General features: G+C 45.5%; 1 long non-coding RNA gene across 1 annotated transcript; it reads right to left on the bottom strand.

Annotated features, from left to right (window-relative positions):
• Positions 1-1126: 1126 nt before the first annotated feature.
• Positions 1127-8532, bottom strand: LOC123607614. Its single transcript, XR_006716805.1, has 3 exons — positions 8121-8532; positions 7810-7878; positions 1127-1164 (listed from the first exon to the last, which is right to left on the bottom strand). It is a non-coding gene; the product is annotated as an uncharacterized LOC123607614 (long non-coding RNA).
• Between the last annotated feature and the right edge of the window lie 726 nt (positions 8533-9258).

Genomic DNA, 9258 nt, shown 5'->3' on the forward strand with positions numbered 1-9258 from the left:
TCATGTAATTTCATTATGGCTTTCTTCTCTGCCATCAGATTGGCATGGCCTGGTAAGGGCTGCCACTTTAGCCTTGATGCTGGAGCCAAGGTGACATAGAACAGAGACCCAGCTAAGCTGAGAATGACATAAATACAATTGAGGAATAAACCTTTGTTGTCCTAAGTTACTAGGATTTGGAGTCATTTGTTACTGCAGCATAACAGCTTCAGCTGGCCAATACAAGAACCTACTCTATGCCAGGCCACACACTGTGCAGGGGGATATAGCCATGAACAAGACTGTGGGAACATGAGAGTCTGAGGAATAATTCCGGCATGACAGGAAAGATTGGGGAAAAGCAGGTTTATGGAAGAGATCAAGAGTTCTGTTTTCAGTATACTAACTGAAGTGTCTATAAGATATCCAAGTGGAATTGCCAAGTATATGGTTGGATGTAGGGATCTGCAGCTCAGAAGAGAGCTTTGGGATATAAACTTGGGCCTTGTTGGAACCTAGATTGTCAGGAGCCAGGCACCGTCAAGAAAGCAGGTAGCTCACACAGTCTTGGGAAAACAGAAGTGTTCTGGAGAGCAACAAAAGTATTAGTAAGGGTAAGGCACAGAGCGTAGGAAGAGTCTTGCCCTAATGCATGGAATGGGGATTCAGGCTGCATGTTTTTTAAATTAATGAAAGAGAGATCCTTGATAATTAGAAGACTCGGGGACATCCAGGCTGGCGGCATTTAAGGTCATATCACACACACCTTAGAGCAGTATTTCCAAAACCAGGTCTGCATATCACTGGTGCTACCCAAGCTGGTGTTAGGGAAGATTAAATTATATATTATATTACATTTGTTATTTTACAGTTGTGTTATTATTTTCAGGTATCTTCTATTTATGGTATTTGATAGTGGTTTTATGTTTTCAGTGATGACATACACATACTTTGTGAAAATATATTTAAACAAAGATATAATTTGATTTAAAGAACATTTTTAAGGGGTGCCTGGGTGGCTCAATTGGTTAAGCATCCAACTTCGGCTCAGGTCATGATCTCAAAGTTCTTGACTTTGAGCCCCATGTTGGGTTCTGTGCTGACAGCTCACAGCCTGGAGCCTGCTTCAGATTCTGTGTCTCCCTCTCTCTCTGCCTCTCCCCTGCTTGTGTTCAGTCTTTCTCTCTCAAAAATAAAACAAAAACATAAAAAATTAAAAAAAAAACAGAACATTTTAAATTATTGTACATATAGTATACCAATATGCCACAAAAACCAAGTGAGTTGGGTTAGAGAAACCCATAAAGGTAAATCACCTGACAGATGAGAAAGGATGCTCAGCAAAGTGAAATACAAAGTGAAATAACACGACAGATCTCCCCACTAGGCAATAGTGCAGCTGGGGCTCAGACCAAGTCTGGCATGATGGGCCGCCCCTCTGAGGCCAGGAGGGGAGGGACTGGGCCCAGATCCCAGGGCTCCCCTCAGTGGCTGGTACTGCTCAGCCTTTCGGTCTCCACTGGCCCCGCATCCACTGAGGGGGACATCCTCCTGGCTTGTGCCCTCCTACTGGGCAGGATAGCCCTTAGAATTCTTCAGCAGCTCATTTTCCAATGTGGCCAACAAGAACTTTGGCCTCTCTTGGAAACGTCTCTGGCCTAACTGACTATTAGCAAAGAGCCAAATTGTGTACTTGAGTCCTCTAGTGGGGAGGTGAGTGGGGTGGTGGCTTAAAAGTCTGACTTCCAAGTAGGAAACCATGCCTTGGGAATCTTGACAGTTTAGGAAAGATTACAATCAGAATGGAGAAATGTATGAAAATGAAACCATGGCCAAATTGGTTTTTTTGTCAAAATGCCGAATGATAAAATTATTTCAAAAATAAGACCTGGCCAACATTTTATGAGAACCAGATGCCCGAGGGCCTTCCAAGGCCTCTCTACAGCTCAGACCCTGGACCAGGGTTGGGCAGAGGGGCTCAACAGGGAATGGGGAAGGCCTGAACCAGCAGAGAAAATCTAGTTGGTGAACAAACACCTGCCTTCTCTTGGTGGCCTGGAGATCTGGTGAGCTGGTGGCTCTTGAGTACATGAGGCAGTATCTACAGAACCCTGGCTCAGACCTAGATTGCAGTTTTCTATTTGTCATTCACTCACTGTGACATTGATTAATCATTTTCTTCTCTGCACCTCATTTTTTTCATCTGCAAAACAGGGGCAACAATCCCTGCTTCATAGGGTTGTTGTGTAAAGACAGTGGAATATTTTAGTGTCTCTGGGCCACAAGGCCTGGCATGTGTCACTCCCCAGTTTTCCAGGAGTCTTACCTCGTTGCTACCATTAACAGCTGAAACAGTATTTGGCTGATTGGAGAAAGAGTCAGATAGAAATTTGAGTAGCCCACAGAATCAAAAAGTGAAAAATCAATTTCTCAGGACACGAACAAAGGCAGTTCCCACACAAAAAAAAAAAACCACTTGATAACACTTTTCTCAGGGAGCAGCAATAGAGACACAGTGGGTCAGTTGTTTTCCATCTTTGCATTACCCTGCTCAAGATTCAGATTCCTTGGTGAGCCTGTTTCGTTGGCTTGTGCCATGGGCCCTTGGCCAAGAAATGTTTTCACTGTTTTCTCACAATAATGGAATGCAATATGCACCTGTGTTTTCCCGAAGCAAAATTGCTGTTATTGGAAGTGAGACTGGATATGGGGAATGCAGGAGAAAGGGGTGGGGTGGAGAGGGAGTGCAACCATAAGGTCCTTCCACCGAATGTTAGACCTCTCAGCCCCATCTTCTCTTCTGACTGAGCCACTCCCTTCATCCTGTGTCTCCTGGTCCCAGGCACTCTCTGAGGAGTGTTAAAGCTAATGCAACTACTTGATAATGTTCAGTGTCAAAGACACATCTTTACATTCCCCGAATCCACTCTCTCTCTGGCTCTTCACAGCACACTTTTGAGCTGACAAGGCAGAGAATCAACCCTCCCCCTCCCCATTTTCAGAAGGCTCTGCAGAGAATCAGAAGGGAGAAGTGAGAGGGAGTGGCTGATCCCAGGTCATAAACCTGTATCACTTAATAGTAATAGTTTGTCGGTTTATTCTCTTAGGTGTTCTGTGGATATATCTGAAAATAGTAATAGTTCATTTCTTCTAATAACTAAATATTTTATTTTGTTTTTATTTCTTTACATTATGCCAAAATTTACAATAAAAATGACCACTGAAACTCCTATTTCCTAAATTTAATGAGTATACTGATCATCTCCACTAAGCATGATGTTGGTTGATGTGTAAAGTACTTAAAATAGTATTTGGCATACAGTAAGTGCTACATAAGTGTTATAGAGTAATCATCATCATTCTTTAATATGATCACTACAAATTCTGTGCCTGTCTGCCTCACAAGCATAGGCAATATCTCCTTTACCCCTTCCTTGCCTTGGACTTGGGTGTAGCTAGAGAGTGCATTGGGTTGTAAGGCCAGATGCTTACATATATAGTATAAACTCAATGAATATGCATGCCTGAATGAATCAATTGAAGGAGTTCTAGTAACTCTTATCTGGGATATGCTGGGCATGAACACAGTAGAACAACAGGATGGTCCTTAAAGTCTGAGGTACAGATGGCCATCATCAATTCTTTCCCCTCTGCATGCATGCAATGTGCCTTACACCAAGAGGTGGACTCTTACCTTATCCCTAGAATCTGGCCTGGCCTTAATGACTGGAAGTAACTTTCTTGAACTTCTGAAGCTAGGCCAATGATAGGCCTCGCAGCTTCTCTTAATGCACTAACTCTTGGAATACTCATTCTTAGAATGCTCCCTCATGAAATTGAACTGTTATTCTGTGAGAAGCCCAAGCCATATGAAGATGCCATATGTGAGTGTTCCAGTCAAGAGCCCCAGCTCAGATTCCAGGTGACAGTTAACATTAACTTCTAGCTATGTGACAGAACCATCTTAGGTGTCCTTCCCAGCTGAACTTTCAGATGACTTGTAGCCTGAGCCAACAACTGACTATGACCACATAAGAAACCCCAAGAAAGAACTACTGAACCCAGACAATCCACAGGGCACACACTGCTTCCTCTCTCAGGATCCAGCAGCAAACCCCCAATTCATTGACCAAAACCTGATGTCCACAGGGTGGAGAAGTATAGTCTTCCCTCAAAAAGGGTAGCAAGTGTTCAGGAGCAATAGTAAGAAAATAAAGGAAAGTGGCCGGATACAAGATAAACACAACTATAAGTTGCATTTGTATATACTAGCAAGTAACCCTTTATAAAGTGAGTAAGGAACCCATTCACAGTCATAGCAACAAAAACAAAATATCTAGAAACAACAGTAATGCCTTGGATACATCTGTTTTTTGGTACAATTCCCCAGGGACACTGCAAGAGGTTTTGTAATGAGCTCATTACCAGAGATTGCATATTGGAAAATTTCCAGTGAATTTGCAAATAGGCATACTGCTTCTGCCAAATGACTAAAAGTGTTCTTCTGAACTGTTAAAATTTTACTGTGTATGTGCTGAGGTTGAGATAAAATGGTAAAGTAGGGAAGCTGGTCCTATTGGACTATAATTGAGAAATTCTTTCAAGTATGTGCCAACTATAGAAAAACATGAAGTCAGCTGCAAGTGTGGGACTCATTAGGCCTGTGTGTCAGCTCCCATGAGCACAGCTGACCCTGCTGAGCCCTCTCCCTCTCTGGGTGTTCAGCCCAGATCTGGGTGAATGACCCCCCAAGAAGAGGCAAGCAGCCTTCAGGGCAGAGTTCCTGACACAAGGCTTGGCAAGTGCCTCTGATCATCCCTTCTTCCAGAAAGGGATGTTCTTTAATAAACTGTTAAATATTCTTAGATATTCTTTGATAAACCATTACATTCATAAGCAACATGGAGTAAACACCCCCAAGATTCTTAACCTTTGGGGGTGAGACTGTTACTAAAGCTGCAAATCTCTCTAGAAGAAGATCCCACTGTGCATCGTACACACAAAATCCTGCATAGTACTCTAATGGTTGCTGACTCTATGAATCTTGTCCCATAGCTACATAATGAGAAGAGCCTGTAAATTCTAGTGGTTTGTATGACAAGGGGAAGGAAGTGACAGTAGTGAGACAAAGGTGAAAGAGGAATTTTTGACATGGAAGAAGCTGACAAGGGGAAGGAAGTGACAGTAGTGAGACAAAGGTGAAAGAGGAATTTTTGACATGGAAGAAGCTTAAGCATGCCTTCATGGTGTTGGGTGGTGAAGTGGGAAAAAAAAGTCAACTATGAAGGAAGGAGGCTCCTGAGGCTTCTGAGAGGATGGGATCTAGAGCCCCGGGAGCTGGGAAGCCCCTGGGAGATGGAGGACATCTCTTCTGTGGAACAAAAAGGAAGGAGAGAAGGAGGGAGTGGTGGGGCTTCCTTGGTCTAGCCATAGCTAACCTTGTATATACACTGGCCCTCACAGGCACAGGTTCTTAGGGATGAGTGTCAGAGTGTAGGATGCCATTGCTTCACATGCCATTTACTGAGCATTTACTGTGTACTAAGTACTATTCTAAGACATGGTCCCTACTCTCAAGGAGTTTGGATAGGACATATAAGTGAGTAAAGTTACGTCAACAAACAGGACAATTTCAGGCACTGCTCAGTGCTGGAAGGAATGGAAAAAAAGAGGGTGGGGAAATCACTTCTAGTTAGTGCCTGGATGAAGCAAGGAGGTTGCCCAAGAGAAGAGCACCACATGGGGCAGACAGTGAGCACAAAAGCCCTGAAAGTGGTTGGGCTCTATGTCTCCAGAGACTATGAGCTCTCCTTGCTGGGTAACTCCTCCCTGACTACCATGGGCCCCATACAGAGTTGGTATTAAGAGCCATTAATGAATAAATGAATGAAGAAAGGATGATGTGTGCTCCATGGCTGGGCCCTGTGATCTGGGCCCTGGATACACCCTGATTCTCATTTACCCCATGTGCACCCTTGTTCACTCAGAAGCTAACGAGACATACTTCTTCCCCAGAGCCTATGTTCAGTTGGCCCTTCCCATAGATGTGCCCTTCCCCCATGTGTATCTTTCCCCTGGGGCGTCCCCTTTCCCAGAAGCACATTGCTCCCTCACCTGCCTTAGGTCTCTGCTCAGCCATCACTCTATCATGAAGCTTCCCTCCACTCCCACCCTGTTTAAAAGGCAACCTCTCAGTGCTCCTCTTCCTCTACATAATTTCCCCCACCTCATATACCCTGTAATCTCCATGTGTTTTTTTTTTTTTGTTTGTTTGTTTATTGTCCATTCCCAATCATCAGGTGTAAGCGCCATGAAAGTATGGTATATTTTTAAGAACTGTTCTTTGCTGTATCCCCAGTCCGACTGTCTGACACATAGCTGGTACTCAGTGCATACTTATCAAGAGAAAGAATGGATTTTGACATATCTGTCTCCCTTCCCTGACTTTGAACTTCAGGAATGATGGAAACTTGCCTTTTTATCAGAGCCAACACACAGTGGGCACTTGTTTAAATGTTGTTTGAAGTCAGTGGCCCATCTGCTGCAGCGTGGAGATACCAATAATTTCATGAAGCTTCAGAAAAACCCTTACAGGAAACTCCCTGCACCAATCGCAAAGCCTCATTCATGCCCCATTAGCAGCATTTCATTAGATGACCTCACTGGGGCTTACTCACTTTGAGAAACAAAAAATTTCACAAGCACACAGTGTCTTCTATCATGGAACTATCATGGGGAACTTAAAAATACAGGAAATTGGGAGCAGCCCTTCCTTGTCCAAACCCCCAGCAACAGGGAACCAAATGCTTTAATCAAGCTCATCGGTAAACCTAGAAGTGGAAGTCTGTGATCTTAACCAGACCTGGTCTGACAAGGCAGCTTGCCAGAGGACTTGCGAGACCAGGAACACGGTGCCTATGTTCCTGTTTGTTTGCTGTGGGACTTTGTATGTGCAATACTAGTTGCTCCAACAAAGGCCATTGGGGCCCCCATCTGGAACTGAAACCAGAGCCTGCAATCCCTGTGTCTTCTTCCTTCCCTTCCTGACCCATGTTCCTGTTTCCTGGGCCAGCAGGGCCTGCCACGGGTGGCTCTCCTGGTCCTGCCTGGCCTGGCTCTTCTGTAGCCTATGAATGCCCCTTTCCCCTTCTGGTGTGTGGTTGCTTTCAGGGTCTGGAAGTGGGGGCCCAGCCTGGGTGCAGGCGGGGACTGCAATTAACCCACCCGGAAGGTAGGTCCTGAGGGCACAGATTCCTGTGCCCCTAGGGTCCCAGGGAGAAATCCAAGGGTCTATTAATTAGTTCATTCTAAAACTTATTGAGCACTTCCTACTGCAGGCACTGTGTTGGGTGCTGGAGATATAACAGTGAGCTGGTGAACATCTATTTCTAGACTTTACAGTGTGTATGGAGACTCTTTAACTGATATGCCCACAAGTGCATGCTATTGGACAACTGAACACCTGCTCTTGCCTGCATCTCTCCTCAGTCTATTGCGATGCCTCTCCAGGGTAGCTCTCTTGGAAGCAATGGCTCCAGGACCCTACTGCTGTGTTCTGTGACTCCATCACTCCTCTCCTGGGGGACAGGGAGCTAGAGAGTTGCATGCATGCTCTCAAATTCTTCAGTCTCCAAGTGATGTTTCTGTTCCCAGCCATTGGCTAGAAGAGTGGGGCTGACTTGGGGACGTGGGAGTTGCAAATGGGGATCTGGGGGTGGTGGTGCATAGATATTTGGAGAGTAGCAAATGTCTCAGGCACTACCTCTTTCTACAGAATAAATATTCCATAGCATGGGGGTTGGTGAGGAAGAAGGGTAGAGTTATACTCACCAGAGAAATTCTCAAAGGTGACGATGGGCTGCTCCCAAACAGTACCTGAGTCACCATGCCTGGGGTGCCCTGAGGAAGAGCCCAAGGAGATAGACTGCCATTAGCCTCTGAGCCATCCACTGGTATGGCCAGCATGCTGTCCACAGACCTTCTAGCCAAGTAACTCCTTTGTGTGGGGTCAGGCCCCCCACCTGACCGCATACAACTGGCTGATTCCTTTCAGCATTCCAAGACCCCATAAATAGCAGTATATGTGGGGGGTGGTGGGGAGCCCTCAGTACCCGAGTAAGGTGAGCTTGTGCTAGACCTACCTGGGGTGAATTACTCTGCCCAGCACAGACTGTGGTGGCAATCAGCTAATGAGTGGGAATTGGGTGCATTGAGACCAGCTCTGCAAAGGGAGGGGACATGGTGCTGTGAGAGGGAGAGGTCAGAGAGGACCACTGTGACCTAAGACTTTAACAGAAAAAGAGGGCAAGGGTAGTAGGAGAGCACACTCAAGGGACTGAGAGGAACATAAATTAAGGTTGTGTAGGCAACTAGAGCAAGTGAGTTGTTGTCGTGTCCTGGACACAGGCTCATGCAAGAGTCCTTGAATTGGGAATGTGACCGGCATGTGACTGAGAGACAAGCAGGGGACAGAAAGGAGAGAAAGCAGCAGAGCAAGCTTGCTTCTGGTTGCTTGATCCCATGGAACGTTCAGCAATGCATCTCAGATTTGTCTTTCAGGGGAGGGGAATCAAGGGCTGCTTCATGGGACATGGAGAGCCCTCACGTCTGGATTGCCCACCAACCCTTAGCCAACTGTCTGGGAGCCCCCAGGTGGGAGGTGGGAGGTGTTGACAGCCTTTCCTGACTGCAATGCTGCCAGCACTCACAAAGAAACAAGAGGAAGCCACGTCCAAATGGGCAAACATTGTGATGCTTGCTTAACAGAGCACCTTCTATTTCCTACTCTGACAAATATATTTCCAGAATGATCTGGAAGGCCAGGTTTGAGTGCAAGCTCTTAGACACTCACAGCACCCCATGCCTTCAGGGGCCCTTAGGAGAAGCTTGGAGTTGATCTGCATGGAACTGGGCCAGTTCTGTGTGGACCTTTGTTTTTACTTTCCTTTATTTTAACTTTTAAAAGAAGTTACAGAGGGTCACCTGGGTGGCTCAGTTCATTAAGTGTCTGACTCGTGACTTCAGGGCAGGTCATGATCTCATGGTTTGTGAGATCAAGCCCAGCATTGGGCTCTGTGCTGAGTGCTGAGGGGGGAGCCTGCTTGAGATTCTCTCTCTCTCCTCTCTGTCCCTCTCCTACTCATATGTGCATGTACATGCACGCTCTCTCTCTCTCTCTCAAAATAAATAAACCTAAATAAATAAATAAATAAATAAAAGAAGTTACAGAGAACTTTGGTTGAAAGACATCCTTCAAATCCTTCTTCTCATTGGAGAACC

Source organism: Leopardus geoffroyi, chromosome A2 (assembly GCF_018350155.1).
Source record: "Leopardus geoffroyi isolate Oge1 chromosome A2, O.geoffroyi_Oge1_pat1.0, whole genome shotgun sequence".
Taxonomy (NCBI): domain Eukaryota; kingdom Metazoa; phylum Chordata; class Mammalia; order Carnivora; family Felidae; genus Leopardus; species Leopardus geoffroyi.